The sequence below is a fragment of the Amblyomma americanum genome, chromosome 1 (assembly GCF_052857255.1).
Source record: "Amblyomma americanum isolate KBUSLIRL-KWMA chromosome 1, ASM5285725v1, whole genome shotgun sequence".
Classification (NCBI taxonomy): domain Eukaryota; kingdom Metazoa; phylum Arthropoda; class Arachnida; order Ixodida; family Ixodidae; genus Amblyomma; species Amblyomma americanum.
This window is the reverse complement of record NC_135497.1, coordinates 335248790-335269326: the sequence shown is the minus strand read 5'-3', so window position 1 is coordinate 335269326 and position 20537 is coordinate 335248790. Positions and strand designations below refer to the sequence as shown.

Below are 20537 nucleotides of genomic sequence, written 5' to 3'. Positions count from 1 at the left end.
TGAACCGCGCCGTAAGAGAAGGGATAAAACATGGACTAAGCGAATCATCGAAGAAAGAGGTGCCGCAGTGGAGGGCTCCGGAATAACTTGGACCAACTGGGGATCTCTAACGTGCACTGACATCGCACAGCACACGGGCGCCAATCTCAGAGTTTATGTCCTGTCGTTGCGGTGGCCATTGCTCTCAAAGGAGGCCCCGATGCGCGATTCGCGGTCACAACCTTAGCACTCGCTCGATAAAGAGAAGCCGCCACACTTTGACGTCCCCCTGAGTGCGAGACGACAAAAAAAATCAAGTCGGCGACGCTAGCCCAGGCTTAGCTCAGTCGGAATAACTAATACGCGTCTCGCTGGCGACCTCCGACATCGGCGTTTGGTGGTATTGTAAGATTATCGCAGACATCCATGTCTGAGGATATACATTCCCTAAGGTTTCCATGTTGTTGCGATTACAGGATAATAGAGGAAAGTGCACGGGCCTGCCGACGGGCTCCAGCTATGCCTAACCACTGCCGCGTGCAAACAAAGGGCAGTTCAGAGTGCTGTCAGGGAAACTACTGAGAGGAAGATGGTGCGCTGCATCAACTGCGTCCCCAGAAGCGTCAGCGGCTGCATCTGCAAAAGATCCTCCTTTTCATCCCTGCTCTTCAATGCCGGAAACAGCTGTGGCGTAGGGCGTTTGGAACACTGTAGTGCTGCGTTTGTATCTAGTGTATCGGCGCCCCTTGGATTGTTACGCTGTTCAATCGAGTAACTGTACTTATTTCAGACACCTCAGGGGCTGTTTATATCGAAAAACGCCCGTGTGCTGCACAACATGAGTCCTCGTTGAACAACGCCAACCGATCGAAATTACTGCGTAGCCGTCAATTACGCTGCCTCTTTTGCACTTCTTTATTTTTCGCTTCCTCTTTCGTTCGTTCGCTTACAGCGCGGAGAAGCCACGGAGGAGTGTGTTATCTAACCGTTCCCTTTCCCAGCCTACGCTAACTATACCGACACCCTGCCTGTTCAGAATAGTATAGCGGGGTTATGCGGCCACAGAAGTTACAATCTCCGAGGCACCGTTTGCCAGGGCCACGGGTCACTTTATCGCTCAAGGACATGTGGATGTTCCCTGGTCTGCAACTTTCCTGTTATCCAATATTGCGCCGACAGCAACACCGTTTGCGCAAAGGATAGCCCTCCACAAATCTACAGCTGAAAACACCCACCACACATGCGATCCAGAGAAAAACCAAGAGGGAACAGCACGGCATTCGAAGCTAGGGATGACGGGTAGAATTGAATCTGAACAGTGTTGCGGCTACTGCGAGAGATTCGAAGAAACGCACAGTTGAAAGTGGCGTACTGTAGGTTTAACGAACCGGATGACGGGAGACCTCTCGGGAGCGGACGCCCCCGCCGAGGCGCCTCGCCGTACGCGGAGATTACAAACTTTCATCGCGGGCTAAGTTGCACGTATCCCGCTCTTCACCCCGACCTGGACAGGGCGCAAGCCACACTCAGACGCCTACAAACAAAGGCCATTCTTGGCCCCTACCGATTACGTTTAATCACCAACGGTGAATATGACCCTGCATGCCCGCACTGTGGCGACGGGACGCATGCCACACAAGACCATATATTATGGGAATGCGCTAGCAACCCCGCTCCGACGACACTCTTGCCTGCCTCCTCGGCGGATGAATGGGACAAACACTCGACCAGTTCAGGAAAAACAACGCAGCTGGCCCTCATCACGCGAGCTCAAGAGGTCGCCCTCGGCTTGCTGCCACCCTGGGCTCGCGCCTGCCCCAACTAATCCCTTCCATTTTGTGGCAATAAAGTTGTAACCACCACCTTATTGTAGTAGAACCCACGCTTCCAACGGTACCAACGCTTCTAGTTTCGAATGAACGCTGGATTGAAAGCGGGTTGTTCCACCGAGAAGTGAGATGATTCCTGAATAATAATTGCGTTTTTTTTTTGAGGGGGGAGGAAATTGTGCATTATCTGTCGCTTATATTGTTGGAAAAATGAACTGCGCCGTACGGGAAGGGATAAGGGAGGGAGTGAAAGACGAAAGGAAGAAAGAGGTGCCGTAGTGGAGGGCTCCGGAATAATTTCGACCACCTGCGGATCATTAACGTGCACTGACATCGCATAGCGCACGGGCGCCTTAGCGTTTTTCCTCCATAAAAACGATTACTTCGCCATTTCCTTTGTGGTGGTAGTGGTTTTTTATAAAATAATATAAAAACGAAGGAACAGATTTTTGCCAGCCCCGGCATCTGCCATCGATACTGAAGCACCTGAGCTGTGGCGGCGGAAATAATGGATAGCAGGCCGAATTGAAAAATGAAATGAAAGAGGTGAGGGGAGAGGAAGAGAGTATAGGGGGACCGTTTCCTATCGTCAAAAACAATTTTTCATAGCGGCATAGGGTCTCAGCACCTTGCGAACTACACGACATTCGAACAGGAACCGTCTGGAAGGGTGTTGCGGCAGCACAATGCTGCGCCATTGGAGTTCCACCCTTATGTAGCGTTCCTAACGTCAAAATTAAAGCAAGAAATCAACACTGCGGCAATGATGCTCCACCATAATCTATTGTTCCTAACATTTAAAACTAAAGAAAACTTCGTCACATGGCGCTTCCTTGAAGCTGGCTTTGCTGTGGTAGGCAGGAGTGTTGGATCAAGCTTCATCTCTTTCCCGAAAACGAGCGGCCGAGACTGCGAGCTAATTTCGACCACCTGCGGATCTCTAACGTGCACTGACATTGCATAGCACACGGGCGATTTAGCGTTTTTCCTCCAGTGTGCTTTTTCGATGTCAGTGCCCGTTGAAGATCCCCCGGTGGTCGAAATTATTCTGGAGCCCTCCACTGCTCTCTGTGCTCATCTCTGTGCTGATAATAATAATTTGTTTTGGGGGAAAGGAAATGGCGCAGTATCTGTCTCATATATCGTTGGACACCTGAACCGCGCCGTAAAAGAAGGAATAAACGAGAGAGTGAAAGGAGAAAGGAAGAAAGAGGTGCCGCAGTGGAGGGCTCCGGAATAATTTCGACCACCTGGGGATCATTAACGTACACTAACATCGCACAGCACACGGGCGCCTTAGCGTTTCTCCTTCATAAAAACGATTACTTCGCCGTTTCCTTTCTGGTAGTAGCCGTTTTTTTATTACAATAATAGTAAAAAGGAAGGAAAAGATTTTTGCTAGCCCCGACATCTGCCATCGACGCTGAAGCACCTTAGCTGAGGCTGCGGAAATAAAGGATATTTGGAGGAATTGAAAAATGAAATGAAAAAGGTGAGGGGAGAGGAAGAGAGGATAGGGGGACGGTTTCCAGTCTAAAATTTTGGATTGAATTGGAAAACGTTTATTATCGTCTTGAGTTATAAATCGGTTTGTTGATCTTGTTAGGTGGCCGTCAGTGGAGGCTGGCGGCGACCTCTTCGGCTCTCGTCACCACCTGTACTTGGGTTTCCAGGTTAGAGCTGAGCAACAAGGTCTCCCACGGGCCCGGGAGCGCGAGCCTCTTGAGCGATATTGGTTGGGGATCTCTCGGACAGTCCCAGAAAATGTGGTCTACGGTGGCTTTGTCGCCGCATTTGCTTCACTCCGACTTATATCTATCCAGGTACACATGGCTTAGGACAGCTGGATTAGGGAGAGTTTTTGTTTGAAGTTGCCTCCACAGTACCTCCTGTTCTTTGTTTAGGCTTTTATGCGGAGCAGGGAAGGTTAGCCTTTCTAGTCTATAATGCTGAGTAATCTCATGGAAAGTATTAAGACCATCTCTCGTGATTTCGACGTCCGAGTTAGCCTCCACAGCTCGGCCGATAGATTCTCGAGCTTTATCGTGGGCTGCCTCGTTCCCCGGGTTTGACGAGTGAGCCGGTACCCAAACCAATCACACGTCTGTCCTGTCTTCCGGGTAATTCCTGAGAATTCCCAAGGAGATGGGAGATATTCTGCCCTTGGCGAAATTGCCAATGGCTGCTTTTGAATCCCTGACAATCCCTTCTGCTCGCGGGTTTGTCAACGTCAAGGTGATTGCCGCTTCTCCGGCTATTTCTGAAGAAAATTTTTCATAGCGCCATAGCACTATTCGAACAGAAGCGGTCTGTAAGGTTGTTGTGGCAGCCCAATGCTGCGCCATTGGAGTTCCACCCTTATGTAGCGTTCCTAATGTCAAACATAAAGCAAGAAATCAACGCTGCGGACAGGAGTCCCACCATAATCTATCGTTCCTAACATTTTTAAAAAATAAAGAAAAAGTTGCCCCGTGGCGCTTCCTTGAAGGCGGCGTTGCTGTGGTCGGTAGCAGTATTGGACCCAGCGTCGCCTCTTTCCCGAACACGAGGTAACGCCCGTGTGCTGTGAAATTTCATTGCTCGTTAAAGATCACCAGTTGGCCGAAATTATTCCTGGAGGCTGCGTTTTTATGGAGGAAAAACGCTAAGGCGCCCGTGTGCTGTGCGATGTCAGTGCACGTTAAAGATCCCCACGTGGTCGAAATTATTCCGGAGCCCTCCACTACGGCACCTATTCTCCCTTTTTTCTTTCACGCCCTCCTTTACCCTTCCCTTACGGCGCGGTTCAGGTGTCCAACGATACATGAGACAGATACTGCGCCATTTTCCTTTCCCCCCCAAAACCAATTATTATTATTATTAAATTATTCCGGAGCCCTCCACTACGGGCTTTCTTTCTTGCTTTCTTTTCTCAGTCCCTCCTTTATCCCTTCGCTTAAGGAGCGGTTCAGGTTTCCGCCGAGATTTGATACATACTGCACCATTTCCTTTCCCCAGCAGCCAATTTTCAATTTTAATGGATTGGATTGGATTCTAAAACATTTACCCGCCGCGGTGGCTAAGTAGTTAGGGAGCTTGGCTACCGATCCGGAGTTCCCGGGTTCCTTCCCGACCGCGGCGGCTGCGTTTTTATGGAGGCAAAACGCTGAGGCGCCCGTGTGCTGTGCGATGTCAGTGCACGTTAAAGATCCCCAGGTGGTCTAAATTAATCCTGAGCCCTCCACTACGGCACCTCTCTCTTCCTTTCTACTTTCACTCCCTCCTTTATCCCCTCTCTTACGGCGATGTTCGGATGTCCGCCGATATATGAGACAGATACTGCGCCATTTCATTTCTCCAAAAACCAATTATTATTATTATTATTATTATTATTATTAATATTAATATTTTATTATTATTATTATTATTATTATTATTATTATTATTATTATTATTATTATTATTATTATTATTATTATTATGTAAAACATTTATTGCGTCGAGGGCAGATTGCAGGAGACACATACTAGATGGCCGCTAGCCCATGGCTGGCGGCGACCTCATTGACCCGCTCGATTGCCCGTACTTGAATCTTGGGATCCGAGCTGACCAGCACGGCGTCCCACCACTCGGGAGATTTAACTGTATCAACTCCGCCTGAGGCGAATTATTTGCGCAGTTTCACAGAATGTGGTCGTATGTGGTCCTTTCACCATATTTATGGCAGTTTGGGTCGTACTGGCCAGGGTCCTTGAGGGAAAGCACTGCCGGATTCTGAAGGGAGCGTGTTTGCAGTCGGCGCCAGGTAACTTCCTGCGCTTTTGTTGAAGATCTGTGGGGAGGGGGATATGCGCGCCTCTCCAGCCTAAAGTGATGGGTTTTGTCATGAAATGAGATCAACCCGTTCCTCGTGAAATTCTGGTCGTAGGGCGTCCTCACTGCCCGAATGCGATAGCCCACCCTCTTCGATGACATTATTGCAACCTCCCTCGGCGGAGGAATGGGACAAGCTCTTGGCCAGTTCAAGAAAACAACGCAGCTGGCCATCATCACGCGAACTCGAGAGGCCGCCCCCGAGTGGAGGTCACACTGCCTCGCACCATCCCCAAATAATCCAGGCTTCCATTTTGTGGCAATAAAGTTGTAACCACCACCTTATTGGGGCAGAACGCTACGGCGGTGCCAGCGCTTCTATTTTCGAACGGGCGCTGGTTTGAAAGCGGGTTGCTCCGCCGATAAGTGAGACCATTACTTCGCCGTTTTATTTCTTGAAAACCAATTTTTCGTAGCCCAGCGCTACGGCATCATGTCTCATACTTTGCGAACTACACGACATTCGAAAAGAAGTGATTTTGAAGACTGTGGCGGAAGCACAACGCTGCCCTAACGGAGTTTCGTAGTCATCTAGCGTTTCTAACATAAAAAAAACAAATAAAACGTTGTTTGGTTTGTTTTAAGGTGTTCAACGTCCCGAAACAACTGAGACTATAAGGGACGCCACAGTGAACGGCCTTTGGCAAAAGTATCCAAGAAACTCAGTTTGTTTCTAACACGTGTGGTGGAGCACTTGTCACGTCCTTTCAGCTCTAATTTAGTGCAATGACGACCCTATTCTCACCTTTTGCGGACTTTTTTCGTCTGGTGGTACCCTAAGAGCTTCAATATAACGCTGAAAAGCAAACCCCTTTCCTTAGTTATACACCTCTGGCTAAGAAGACATGTCTGCAGCGAAGCTCTTTGCTCGGCCTGTGTGTGCGTGTGTGTGTGTGTGTGTGTGTGTGTGTGTGTGTGTGTGTGTTCTATCCTCCTCTCTTTGTCTCTCTCGCTCGCTCTTGATCCAGCTCTGGACAGCGTAACTATAGGCTAGCTCCGTGGTTTAATCTCCCTTCCTGATCCTCCTCCATTCCAGTTACATTATACCTATTGCACTGGCAAGTAAGTATAGCCTTCAGTACACCATGAAATGCATTCTGAGCACAGAGATGATGTCAACGCCGCGGTGGCTCAGTGGTTATGGCGCCAGAAAACTGATCCGGAGTTCCCGGTTTCGAACCCGACCGCGACGGGTGCGTTTTTATTGATGAAACACGCTAAGGCGCCCGTGTGCTGTGCGATCTCAGTGCATGTTAAAGATCCCCAAGAAGTCAAAATTATTCCGGAGTCCTCCACCACGGCACCTCTTTCTTCCTCTCTTCTTTGAATCCCTCCTTTATCCCTTCCCTTACGGCGCGGTTCAGGTGTCCAAAGATATATGAGACAGATACTGCGCCATTTCCTTTCGCCCAAAACCAATTATTATTATTAGCACAGAGATGAGCACAGAGAGTAGTGGAGGGCTCCGGAATAATTTCGGCCACCGGCGGATCTTCAACGGGCACTGACACCGCACAGCACACTGGAGTAAATACGCTAAAGCGCCCGTGTTCTGTGCAATGTCAGTGCACGTTAAAGATCCCCTGGTGGTCGAAATTATTCCGGAGCCCTCCACTACGGAACCTATTTTTTCCTTTCTTCTTTCACTCCCTCCCTTATCCCTTTCTTTAAGGCGTGGTTCAGTTGTTCAACGACATATGAGAGAGATGCTGCGCCATTTCCTTCCCCCAAAACCAATTATTATTATTATTATTATTATTATTATTATTATTATTATTATTATTATTATTATTATTATTATTATTATTATCGCAGAGATTCTCAAGAATACCTGTAGAGTCAAAAATGGCGTTGCGGTAGATCGCACAACGTACACGAAACATCGTATTTTTCTTGGCTGGATACTGGCCGAGAAAACGAGGATTCAGTAGGAAGAACTAGACTCCTTGAGACAACGCACCTGGCAATACGCTGGTAATTTTCATGCACGGCTGGTACCAAACCTTTGGTCACATTAAAGGACCCCAGGTGGTCGAAATTTTCTCAGCCCTTCACTGTGGCGTCTCTCATATCCTTAGTTACTTTGGAACGTTAAAAACACCCATAAAAAACCATACCTTTGCTCACAATAAATTATAAAAGGACTGAAAGACGTACAAGTGAGATAGTTTCATCTGTCCTCTCGGCAGCACCGAAGCGCAGCTGTGTTTAAGGAGCTGGCTCGATCGCTTCGGCCAAGCACTAGCCAAGCCTAGTACGGAGTTCATATTTCCCGACGTCCCCTAGGTGCATGTTATCAGACGTCAGCGTCTCTTTTCTCTTACGGTAGTGATACTGAGAAGCTCCGTGATTTCGGCTGCTGGCTGTGTCTTGGAAGCAGGCAAACCCTCTCTGCACATAGGCAGGCCTGCGCCAGGATGGCGGGTCGTGCTTCTGGGAGGGCCAGACGGCCGACGGAGAGGCTGTCTTGGTCTCCCGGCTGAGGGCGCTATTCCTCCGGCGCCAAGCAACGTACCCGAACTGTGCGCATGGGGCGACGCGGCCAACGCGGTAGACAGGCGGACGAGGATTCCGTACGACACCCGCAGGAGTCCCGGAGGGAGTAGCGGCGGGCGGATCTGGTATGCCACGGCGTTCTTTTTATTATTAATGCGAAAGCATTAGATGGTTATGTGGCGTGTTTCGTGTCAGCAAAACATTATCCGCACGATTACGTCGTTCTGTGAACATGGATCTGCAAAAGTTTGGTAATGTTAGAGAGTAAGTGATGAGATCTTGCTGTGGAAAACATTTGGTTGACGAATTGTGATTAGTTAATTAGCTACACTTCGACGACGCGATAGACACGTACGGATGCCGACATAGCACCTGGGCGAGGAAAGTAAATAAAGTAAAAAATAAAACAGAATAAGAACAGCAAAAATAAAAATATTTTAAAATAAAATGAAATAAAAGGAAAAATAAAAAGGAAAATAAAAACGGCCGTGGCTTAGCTTGGTTGCGCCTGGTGATTGCGAAGCAATAGCGTGTCATTCTCGGATAAGCTGGTAGTGTGGCTGGTGGTAGTCTTGGGTTACGCTAGTGTTACGGCTTACAGAGAATCATCTAAGAGGAAGTCATCCGTCGAATTCGTGTATGCCGACAAGCATTTCCCTCACCAGCGTGCCCATTACAATATCTTCCAGTATCGATTGGCCGACGGTGCGGTAACACTCCATTTTCTCCACGTAGTAAGATATGCCCACTCGGTGCTTGCAGTAGCTTTCGTTAAAGTACGGTAGCGTTACGCCGTAATAAATGTTGGGGTTATTGTCCCCGTCCAAAATGCGATACAGTTTCTTCTTCTTCTTCTCCTCAAGTAATATGGCACATACCCACGTGGGGGGATTGGCCAAGGTATAGAGTAGAATGCCAATGAAGCATTTGCGCGGGGAAGAAAACGTCAGAAGACTGAATCAAGATTAAAAAAATTAGAAAAATAAAATGAATTCAAGAGGTATGAGTCATCCGGAATAGAATCAATCTAGCCTTTTTTGGACATGCGAAATAATTTTGTATATAGCTAACAAGATAATCGATTAGTTGCACTTATGTAATCGTGAAGGTAGCCGCATACACTGCTTAACGGGAATCCCTTGGCACTCGCACCGAACGATAGAAGAACTGTAAGAGACAGAGGCAGTCCTAGTCTCGAGAGAGGAACCTCCAGATATTGCTTTCTCTGAACCGCGAACCGCCGGCAAGAGAGGAGAAAGTGATCGATTGATTCAACTTGCCCGCATGATACACAAAGGTTTGTCGCAGCGAACCCGCACCTGCATTAATACAAGTTTAAGTGAGGGATTCGACATCGCAGGAGCGTCATGGACACTTCACAAAGCCTTGACTTACACCACCGGATATTCCATGGGTACTTTAGGTGCTGAAAGTCCACGGTATTGAGCAACGGATCACTCAAAGTGGCTGAAATATGTTAGAACCGCTGGAAACGTGAAGCTGCTAACAGAATGAGGTGAGGGACGGGATATATTACAGGTGCGCTGAGAGCTGACCTTGCCAATAAATCAGGCACCTCGTTAAAATAGACGCCTGAATGCCCAGGTACCCAGACCAAACGGATCTCGCGCACTGTGCTCGGAACAAAAAACCTAAGTGAACGAGTCAAGAAAGATTTTTCCTAATTTTGGAGAGAGACAATAACTGAAAGGCAGTCTGCAAGAATAAGAACCCGTGCGACATGTCTGAGAATTTTGAGAAGAGCCAAACCAATGGCCAAAAACTCTGCGAAGAATATAGGAGTATAATCAGGGATACAAACGGAGTAGCTCCAAGCTAGATCCTGCGAATATATGCCAATCGCCGCCTTCCCACAGCTGCCGGAGGCATCAGTGGAGAGACCAGTACGATGTGGAAAATTCTGTAGGTGTTCAGAAAGAAGACCATTTAGGGTATGTGCGGGCATATGCTTCGCATGGGACGGGAAAATAAAGTCGTAATAGAAGACGGGATCAGCCTGCGTGTCAGAAACTCGTTGCAAGGAGATCAGATCAACCTGAAGCGGAGCTAACAGATTCTGCGTGAACCTAGCTTGCGGAAGCTGATAACGTGGCCAGTGATTAGTCAAAAAAGGTGTGGTTGGGATACAAAAATTGGAATACTAACGCCTGGGGCCGGGTCAAAAGACTTGAGGAAAGTACGCACTGTTAGAAGTTGGAAGCGGGAATAGAGGTTGGGGATACGGGCTTCCAGATAAAGGACAGCGTTGGAAGCTGATTTTGGGAGCCCGAGGCATAGCCGTAGGGCACGCCTTTCCAGTAAGGCTAATGGCTGCAGCTTGTAGTTCGCTCTACTAGAGAACAAGGGGCAACCAAATTCCAAAATTGGTCTCATATAAGCCTTATAGAGCAACAGTAGCGTGTCACGACGCATGCCAAACTTTTTATTGCCAACTCGGGTCAAACGGCCCAGTGCACGTTCCCCTTTAATAACATTATACTTAATATGGTGTCGCCAGTCCAAATTTTGGTCATAAGTAACACCTAGGTATTTAACCGACTCCACCTGCGGAATTGGAGTGGAGCGGTAGGCTAGCTAGATGTACATAGGAGCGTCGGGTGGAAATACCAGCACGCCACATTTGCTGACATTAAGTGATAAATTGATTTGGTCCAACCAGACTTCAAGAGCATTCAGATATGCCTGCAAATACCCGTAGAGCACATGAATATCCTTTGCTGATGCGAAAAAAGCTATATCATCTGCGTATACATGAACTGTAACGTTAGGATGAATGGGGATGTCCCGAACTAATATGTTGAAAAGCAGCGGAGAAAGAACAGAGCCTTGCGGCACACCTCTTGATTGACCATAGGTATTAGAACAAAAAGATCCGTCTGTACAGAAGAAAAATCTATCTTTTAGAAATTCACAAATCCAGGCGTAGAGGTAATGCGGTGGTTGTAGTTGAGCAAGATTGTTAATGAGGACTGTGTGCTCCACGCTGTCATAGGCCTTCGCAACGTCAAGCGTCACCAAGGCCGAAACTTCTCTCTGGCGCAAACGAGAGCGCCCAAACGAGAGCGGCGGAGGCCACAGAACCGAAAGCAAATTCGCTACGCACCTGGAGGTCCACCAGCTGAGTCGTTTTTCTTCTTGTCTTTGCGCTTTCCTTTCCCCATTTAGATAGCAGGCCACGAACACAAATGGCAACCACCGGAACGGACGTCTTGCCAGCCTACCGAGCCACTGCAGAAAGGCAAAAAGGCTGCGTTGTTACTCTTTTATAGTGACCTGTTCCGTTCCGTGATTCGCTCATATGCTTCTCCGCGAGCTGCACGTGTTCCGTCGTCATTGGCTGCGCTTGGAGACGTCATGCGCGTGCCGGCGCTTCTGCCTCCAAGAACGCATAAAGAAAAAAAAACTATGGAACCAAAGGAAATCGTCGTACGATACCGCTTTTCCACAGCCCCTTATGGGAACGCAAAGTCCCGGCGCGTCTCGAACACGCGCGCTGTGGAAGTCGAAGACAACAAGTGGAGTGGGACTCCGCTTCGAAACTCAAGTAGTCCTAGAAGCTGCTTTGCTGAGAGGGTCTAGTTCAGAAAATACAGAGGCGCATACCAAGTTCACGGGCGTACAAAGTGAGAAAATGGGACGATGCTGCTAGCATTCATTTCCCATTTTGTCCAAGTCCGTGGTTTCAGCTCAGAGATCCACATAAATGAGCCACCAGAATGCGGCAAATAAAGAGCTGTAGCGATTTGTCAACATTTCTGGCTTTTACCTATGTCTCTATGTATTTGTTATTGCATCCGTTTAATTCATTTTATTCCCACGTGCTAGCGTGGATAAGCCCCGGAGTAAGGAGTATGTTTTACTGCCCACATGTGAGGCGACAGTCTGAAAAATCGGATTTGGGGGGGGGGGGGGGAATGGCTCAATATCTGTCTCACATATCCGCGGAACCCTGAACCGGACCGTAAGAGTAGGTATAAAGCAGGGACTAAGAGAATGAAGGAAGAAACAGGTGCCGTAGTGGAGGGCTCCGGATCAACTCGGACAACCTGCGGATCTCTAACGTGCACTGACATCGCACAGCATATGGGCGCCAATCTCAGAGTTTATGTGGAGTCGTTGCGGTGGCCATTGCTCTCGAAGGAGGCCCCGATGCACGGTTCGCCGGTCACAACTGTAGCACTCGCTCGGCAAAGAGGAGCCGCCAAACTTTGACGTCTCCCTTTGTGCGAGGCGAAAAAAAAAACTGAAGTCGGCGACGCTAGCCCATGCTTAGCTCAGCCGGAATATCTGATACGCGTCTCGCTGGCAATCTCCAACGCCGGCGTTTGGTGGTATTGTAAGATCATCGCAGGCATCCATGTCCGAGGTTATACATTCCATAAGCTATCCATGTTGCGATCACAGGTAGAGGAATGTGCACGGGCCTGCCGACGGGCTCCAGCTATGCCTAACCACTGCCGCGTGCAAACAAAGGACAGTTCAGAGGTGTGAGGGGAACTACTGAAAGAAAAATGTGCTTTGCATCAACTGCGACCGTAGGAGCGACGGTGGTTCTGGTGGGGAGCTATCTGTAGAGTCAGTTGTGTGGCGTTTGCAAGACAGCGACAGCACGCGTCACAGCACTCATGTAAGGATGGTGCCGAGCGTGTCTTCGTGATCAGGCGTTAGGTGCCTTAGCCAGAGGACGTGGGAACAAAGCCTGACAGCGACGGCCCCGTTTCGATGTATACGCGAAATTATTTAATGAACCCTGTGTGTTCGAAGTTACTGCAGTACCCCTCTATACGACGGCTACGTTTGACTTCAACCTGTGTTTAATGCTGGCTATCAAATTCAGGCAAAGCGCCGAGTAGAATGGCAATGCAGTCGCCACGTTTCACTTGATGAGCGCGGACGGCAATTGTAGTTTAAATATTTAGCTTAAACGCTTGTCGTTACCTCGTGTTCGGGAAAGAGGCCACGCTGGGTCGAACACTGCTGCCTACCACAGCAACGCCAGCATCAAGGAAGCGCCACGTGACAAAGTTTAGCCGCCGCGGTGGCCCAGTAGTTACGGCGCTCGGCTGCTGACCCGACAGACGCGGGTTCGATCCCGGCCGTGGCGGTCGAAATTAAATGGAGGCGAAATTCTAGATGCCCGTGTACTGTGCGACGTGAGAGCACGCTAAATAACCCCAGGTGGTCGAAATTTCCGCAGCCTTCACTACGGCGTCTCTCATTGTCTGAGTTGTTTTGGGACGTTGAACCCCTCACACCAAACCAAACAACGTTTTCTTCCTTTTTTTGATGTTAGGAACGCTAGATGATCATGGAACTCCGTTACTGCAGCGTTGTGCTGCCGCCACACTCTTCATGGGCGCTTCTGATCGAATTTCGTGTAGTTCGCAAAGCGCTGAGACCCGATGCCGCAGCGCTGGGCTACGAAAAATTGGTTTTGAAGAAAGGAAACGGCGATGTAATTGTCTCGCTTCTTGGTGGAACAATCCGCTTTGCAAACCAGCACCCGCTCGATAATAGAAGCGCTGGTATCACCGTAGCGTGCTGCTACATTAAGGTGGTGGTTACACCTTTATTGCCACAGAATGGAATTGATTAGTTGGGGCTGGTGCGAGGCAGTGTGGCCTCCAGTCGGGGGCTGCCTCTTGAGCTCGCGTGACGATGGCCAGCTGCGTTGTTTTCTTGAACTGGCCAAGAGCTTGTCCCATTCCTTCGCCGAGAGAGGTGGCAAGGATGTCATCGAAGAGGGTGGGCTATCGCATTAGGGCAGTGAGCGCGCCCTCCGACCCGAATTTCACGACCGACAGGTCATCTAATTTCATGACATCACCCATCACTTTAGACTTGACAGGCGCGCTTATGCCCCTCCCCACAAATAATTAACAAGAGCACAGGAAGTTACCTGCAGCGCCGACTGCAAACACGCTCCCTTCTGAATCCGGCAGTGCTTCCCCTCAAGGACCCCCGGCCAGTAAGACCCAAACTGCCATAAATATGGTGCAAGGGCCACATATAACCACATTATGCGAAACTGCGCAAATGATCCGCTTCAAGCGGAGTTGATACAGCTCGCTACTCCCGAGCGGTGGGACGCCGTGCTGGTAAGGTCGTACCCCAAGATTCAAGGATGGGCATTCCAGCGAGCCAATGAGGTCGCCGCTAGCCATGGGCTAGCGGCCATCTAGTATGTCTCCTGCAATCTGTTCTCGACGCATTAAAAGTTTTACAATCCAATCCATAAAAATTGAAAATTGCCTGTTGGGGAAAGGAAATGGCTCAGTATCTGTCTCATATATCGTTGGACACCTGAACCGCGCCGTAAGGGAAGGAATAAAGGAGGGAGTGAAAGAAGAAAGGAAGAGGAAGGTGCCATAGTGGAGGGCTCCGAAATAATTTTGACCACCTGGGGATCTTTAACGTGCACTGACATGGCACAGCACACGGGCGCCTCAGCGTTTTTCTTCCATAAAAACGCAGCCGCTGCGGTCGGGTTCGAACCCGGGATCTCCGGATCAGTAGCTTATGATTAAAATTCGAGCCGGAGCAGGAGTTTGTTGTTTCCGATCAAGCCACGTTTGTTGAATGCGTCAACCGTAATGTTAGTGTGAGAACTCCCTACAAACACAACTTCTTTACTAAAACCAGGAAGGGGATGTTTTGGGAGTGGACAAAGTGAGCTGCTTAATGCCAGTTGCCTTGTTCAATCGCAAGGATTGATTAAAAGTAGCTTCACCTTCTTCTCTATGGGCCACTTCAGGAACTTGTCAAACAAGCCTTCAATTATATACACACGAAACCAAACATAGACACGGCTAAAGCATAGCCTCGGAACTAACAGGTATCCATAGTGGTAACTAGGCCGGCCATCGTTGCCTGTGAAATAACGCAAACGATCAGACGATTTCCTGCAGAATCCATTCCAGTCATCTATGGTCCATACGTACGGGACGGATTTGCTGAGGACGTCGCTTCTGATGCTGAGAGACGCTACGGCCAGCAGTTCCAGAGATTTCGCCTCGTCCTCTACTGAAGCCGCCTGATTTTAGCTGCTGTCATCTCCGAAAGTGAAGATCCGGCATCTGCCGGCGTGCGTTCTTCACAAACGGCTTTTACGACCCTGTCCTCCAAACGCGACACGTTACGCTCACACCCCTCGCTGTTCTTCTCTTTCATGGTTCGCTGGATGTAAGCCAGCGCATCCCTGATCTCTGCGATGACTTCGCGTTGGTCTTCAGCCAACGCTGCCTCCGCTCCGGTCGTCAGCTCCGAAAACTTGGGCGGCTGTCACTGCGTCGGCAATACTGGTGCGCTGCGCTGCAAAGGCGCCACTGGTATCAGGGTGCAGACGGTCCTCGAACGAATCCATCTTCGTGCGCAGGGCAGCATTTTCTTCCAATATTTTGCCAGCGTTCCTTTGACTTCCATAAAGGCGTTCGAAAAGTTGTCCTCTGATGCTTGGTCGCGTGCGCGCGGTGGTTCACAGTCACGCGCCAGATGTTCCGCAATGTCTCGGTGTCGGACACTCTCGCTGCATTCGGGGCATCTCACGACGTGGAACTGGCAGGCGTTGGCGAAGTGCTCCAACATGGCGAATGCGACGACCTCCGCGTCGCAGCCATGCTCAGCGTTCCAGCAGCGTACCTTGCGGCCGAGGATACTGTCCCTGGTGAAGGCTGACCACACCACGTCTTCTTCCTGGAAGGGCTCCTTGTGAAAGGGGCAGTGGTTGCGTTTGGCACCGGCGCCCTCGGAGCAGGACTGGCAGAGCAGGTGTAGACAGGGTAACATGGCTGCCGATGAAGGAACGAGACCGCAGACTATGCACACTCTAGTTGGTGGGAACGGGTTCACAAAACACGTCGGCCTCCAATCGAAGCCTCTGTCGAAACCGAACACTGTCTGCAGGCTCGTGGGCGCCATCGCTGGAGGCACGCACTCAAGCGTCCTAACATGCAGCGTCACGGCCACAGTCGGCTGAGGATGCAGTCTGCGTGTGCGACTGTTATCACGTTTCCGCCGTCCTTGTCACACCACGGTATGGTGTAAAAAGAGAAAACACTAGACTGCGAAGCTTTGCGCGCGGCAGCAGACGGTCAGACGGAATCCCGGCCGGTCTGCACTGCGTTGTCAATATTTCCAAGAAGTTATATCTACCCGGTTTACCTGATGAGAAACGCGACGTTCTTCTGTTGGTCGTTTTCACCTCCTCGCTGGCCACAGCTACTCCCTAAGCAGAATTCTTTTCGTCTATCTGTCTCGAAAACGAACATGGAACAGCTGGCGACACCTGCTGTGTGCTGCGGATATCAAGACACGGCGCGAACTTGGGAATCGAAACTGCATTGAGGAGAGCAATGCTTTATCTTAGGACATTGCAACGGAAGAAGCCGCTTGTTGATGTAAATTGCGTGGACAGCGGAGTAAGCCGGTAGGATGGTAAGTTGATTACATATATATTTGTTTGAAAAGTGAGAGCTGCGAATGACCGGAAAGGTTTTCGAAATGCCACTACATTAAACGTATAGTTGTTATTCCGGCGGGTGACGCTCTAAGGGAGTTCAAAAGTGGCGTTCGGTAGGGCTGGGCCAGTAGCGTCAGTTTAGTTCCGGTGTTCCAGCGGGAACCTTGCGTGGTCCAGGCTTCGATTACAAGGCAGTACTAGAGCGCCGCCATAGTGAATTCTTCTGAAGAACTCTGTTCATTACCTCGTGCGTTTCTGACGGCTATGTCTAGGGTTAAAGCCCATCGACGATGAAAGCAACGCATCCGCTGCAGCAGTGGCGAAGTACCCCGCGCTCTTCCAATCAACGTCTCCTGAGCTAAGAGAAATTTTTCTTGCATAAGAATTTGTCCACAGTTTCATGAAACAATGCCACCATTTGTACTAGATTAGGAAACGTGTGCTCCGCGATAAAGCCTAACAAATGATTTGTGGTGGAGCTAGTCGAGGCGAAAACCGGTGCTACAAGTGTACAGTAGCGAGGCTGAGCATCCGTCTAGCATGCATGAGGTGAGAGGTTCGATCCCCAGTGTCGCTGGGTACGAAGCTGTGATACAGTGGGTACAAGCTTCACCTGGCCTGGTGCTCGGCTTAAACAGAGTGAAATGCTTGGAAAATGGGTCTTTTACCCCACCTTGAGCAAACTAAAATACCTTGTGCCATGGTCGCAGGCAACGTTACTATTAGCTCTACTCGGATGCGACTCAAGAACAAAGCGACAAATGCCCCTCAGAGGAGACCCTCCAGCCAGTGGTGTCGGCCCATTCTCCGCATGACCGTTCCCTTCGGAACTGCCAGCTTGAACTCGGAGGCGGTGGCAGAAGGATGGAAAATAAACAAGGGTAAATCAGATTAACCGCGGCGTCTTGAAAATCGGTCGACGCCATTGGCTGGACGGCCTCCCTTGACGGGCGTCTGCCGCTTCCTTCTTGAGTTGTATCCGACTATAGCTGGCGTCACTGGCGTCAGGTCCATTCAGCAAACCCTACCTTAATACCCGATCTCGGAGGCCTTGGCTTAGTATAAATGCTACTCGCCTCATGCCCTGAAGTGTGGCTCTAATTGATTGTCTTTCGTCGCTAAAATTATTTTGTACGTATGATTTGACGGTCATAGATATAATACATTGACTTCGCGTTGAGAAGACCTCTTAGTGGAGACTAGTGTTGCTGCTGTTAACAGCTGTAGAATTGCTGAATGTTTACAAATAACCGAGGTGGCGCTACAATCGCTAGCGGGCTCGCGGTAGGAAAGGGGCCGGGGGCGTCATCGTGGGGTAGACCTGAGCACCAGTTTTTCAAGGCCTGTAGGCGAGTTTTCCGTCTCTGGAAATCACAAAAGTGGTCGATGCTTTTCATGGGTTCCTGCTGCCCTCCCCCCGGCCCTCCTTTCCTAATTCGCCTTTTATCAACATAGGGTCCAACCCTCATAGGGTTGACACGCTCATAGGATGTCAACCCTCTGTAAGACGGCCGCCAAGCCTATCCTTATATCTACTTGCAACCCATACGGAGACGAACACTGTTTCAGGGCTGCAGTGCAAGGACGTCCGTGACACGAACCATGCGCTGCTATAGCGATCCGCCACCTAACACGGGACAACGGGTTTTTTAACGGCTACACTGTCACCTCTCTGTCCGCAGGTTTCTATCTGTCCGCCCGTCCTCAGCACAAGACAGCTCGAGGAAATAAAAGCTGTGCAAATAGATATGTTCGACTGGGATTCGAACCTGCACCTTTGAGGTGTCAGTGTGGGTATGCAACGCCACGCGTTGGGTCGTTTGCGCAGACGCGAGAAGACAGCGCTGCTGCCACGTTGATCTAGCTAAGCGTTAACGCTTATGCACGGGCACTTCCTCATGTAAGTGTTGCCATTCAATTAGTGCGACTGTACAACAACACCGCTGCTAAAAACGGACTAATTTCGCACAGCGAAGTACAAAGGGGATAGCAGGGATTTTTACAAAAGAGAACTTATATGAGAGATAAACTTTTCTTATGACTGCTCACTATCTTCACGAGATAACTGAACGTATTCCTTGACAGCACTGTGCATTTATATCCGTTTAAAATGCGCATGTGTTTTCTTGTGATGCGTACTCCGTAGCGTTCGAGCACCCGTTCTTCAACGCCCTCGTATGTCCTCTTGTAGTACGCAATCACACGTCGTTCTGCACTGGGGGACAGTGCCCGCGTTCTTTCTTTCGCGTGAGCGATTTTTTGTGGGTCTGGTTGGCTTGTCGGGTGCACAAAATGGCTCTAAGTGTGCTTGTGTCAACGCTAGCGTGCTGGTTCCTTGAATCCGCCTGAACGATCTCACCTCGAACGCGTGACACCATTGGGAGGTAAGTGAAATTAAAAAAAAAAAGAATGGCGCACGATTTAGCACGATTAGGCCACCTACGAATTAAGTCTTCTAGAACTTTGGTTTTCAATTCGATTTAGGTTCCAGGCTCGGTTTTCAATGTCAAGCAGGTGCCTCAGAAAAGGGTGGGCGAAATCGGACTTAGGTTCCGCCTTAAGGATATGACGCGATAGCGTTAATGGGCTGATGCCCATGTATGTGGAAATGGTCATTCTCTACTTTTCATTCATAGATCGCTAGCAGTCCTTATACCAGTGCCAGCGGAGTGGCGCAGCTGTTAAACGATGCGCCAGAGCCGTGCGATGGCAGGTGCTGCCACAGGTGAGGTTAGCGCGACCCTTGTTTCTCTTCCCGAGCAAACTCAAGGTTTCGTACAGACAAGCGTCGGCGACATTTGAAATTGGGGGTTTCAGTCCTGGCGTACCAAAAAGGTGCTTGCGCCGCGACGCCGATAACAGGCGATAATTCATAGCGGACATATCGTACAGCCTACGTCATCGCTGAATGTTTACAAGCGACGTAACGTCCAAAAGAAGTGCAAATATTGTAAATGCTCGCCAAAGTTGACCAATATAAAGATTCTGGGCAGAAGTCGAACGGTACCTACTGGTAGCGTTTATCAGAATAAAAGGCTGATATATGTATCAGCGACATTTCACTGCGCTTGAAGCGAAAATATAATTTCTCTGGAGACGTACCTAACATTATGGAAATTTTGATATGATGAATCACTGCATGACTGCATATATGTACGTGCGTTCTTTCTGAATAAACAGTTGTGAGTTCACGCCTGTATTGTTCCCTTCATGTGCTGCGTTAAATTTAATTCCATCTTGGCAAAGAAACAAGTGCATAGATTTTTTTGCTGACAATGTTCATTGTGTTGTTGCTTGCGTGTGGATGAGATCAAAACAATGAACAGTAGGCATGCATTCCTGCAGTGGGGTAATATAGGCGTAGCACGGATTAGCCAGCAATTTTTTAATCGACCAGGGTCGGCTGCATTAATTATGATTAAGCTGGAGGATAAATGTCACATAACCTCGTACTCCCGTACAGCTTTTCTTCAGAGTTCTCTGCTTTCTGCTGCTGCCCACCCACACCTCGCCGTATTTCACTATTTCGAATGGAACGACAGCCGAAGAAGCGTGTTGGCGTAGTGCTCATGTCACAACGAGGCAAGGCTTTTCGTGGACAGAGATACGAGTCGGTAACCAGGGGCAGATTCATGTGTTACTCTTGGAAATGCTGGTCGCATTTCAACAGCGTATTTCTTGGACTTTTTTTCGTCCACATAATGGGGTCCAGCCGAGATAAGGGGGGGGCTCCCTTTCCTCCCATAAATACGCCCCTGTCGGTAACCCCGAAGATGTGCCATATATACCGCCCACAATCTATACACGAATAAGTCGATAAAGGTGTAAAAACAAAGTAAGCTGTCCTCTAGCGAGCTCACATTTAGGGGCAGGGTATTTTGCCCAAGTTCCGTAGGAGATTT

At 49.3% G+C, this 20537-nt stretch overlaps 1 protein-coding gene across 1 annotated transcript in view; it reads right to left on the bottom strand.

The window, feature by feature from the left end:
- Positions 1-20537, bottom strand: part of LOC144121137 (protein argonaute-2-like) — a 45087-nt gene that overhangs the window by 23945 nt on the left and 605 nt on the right. The gene's annotated exons all lie outside the window — the stretch shown is intronic.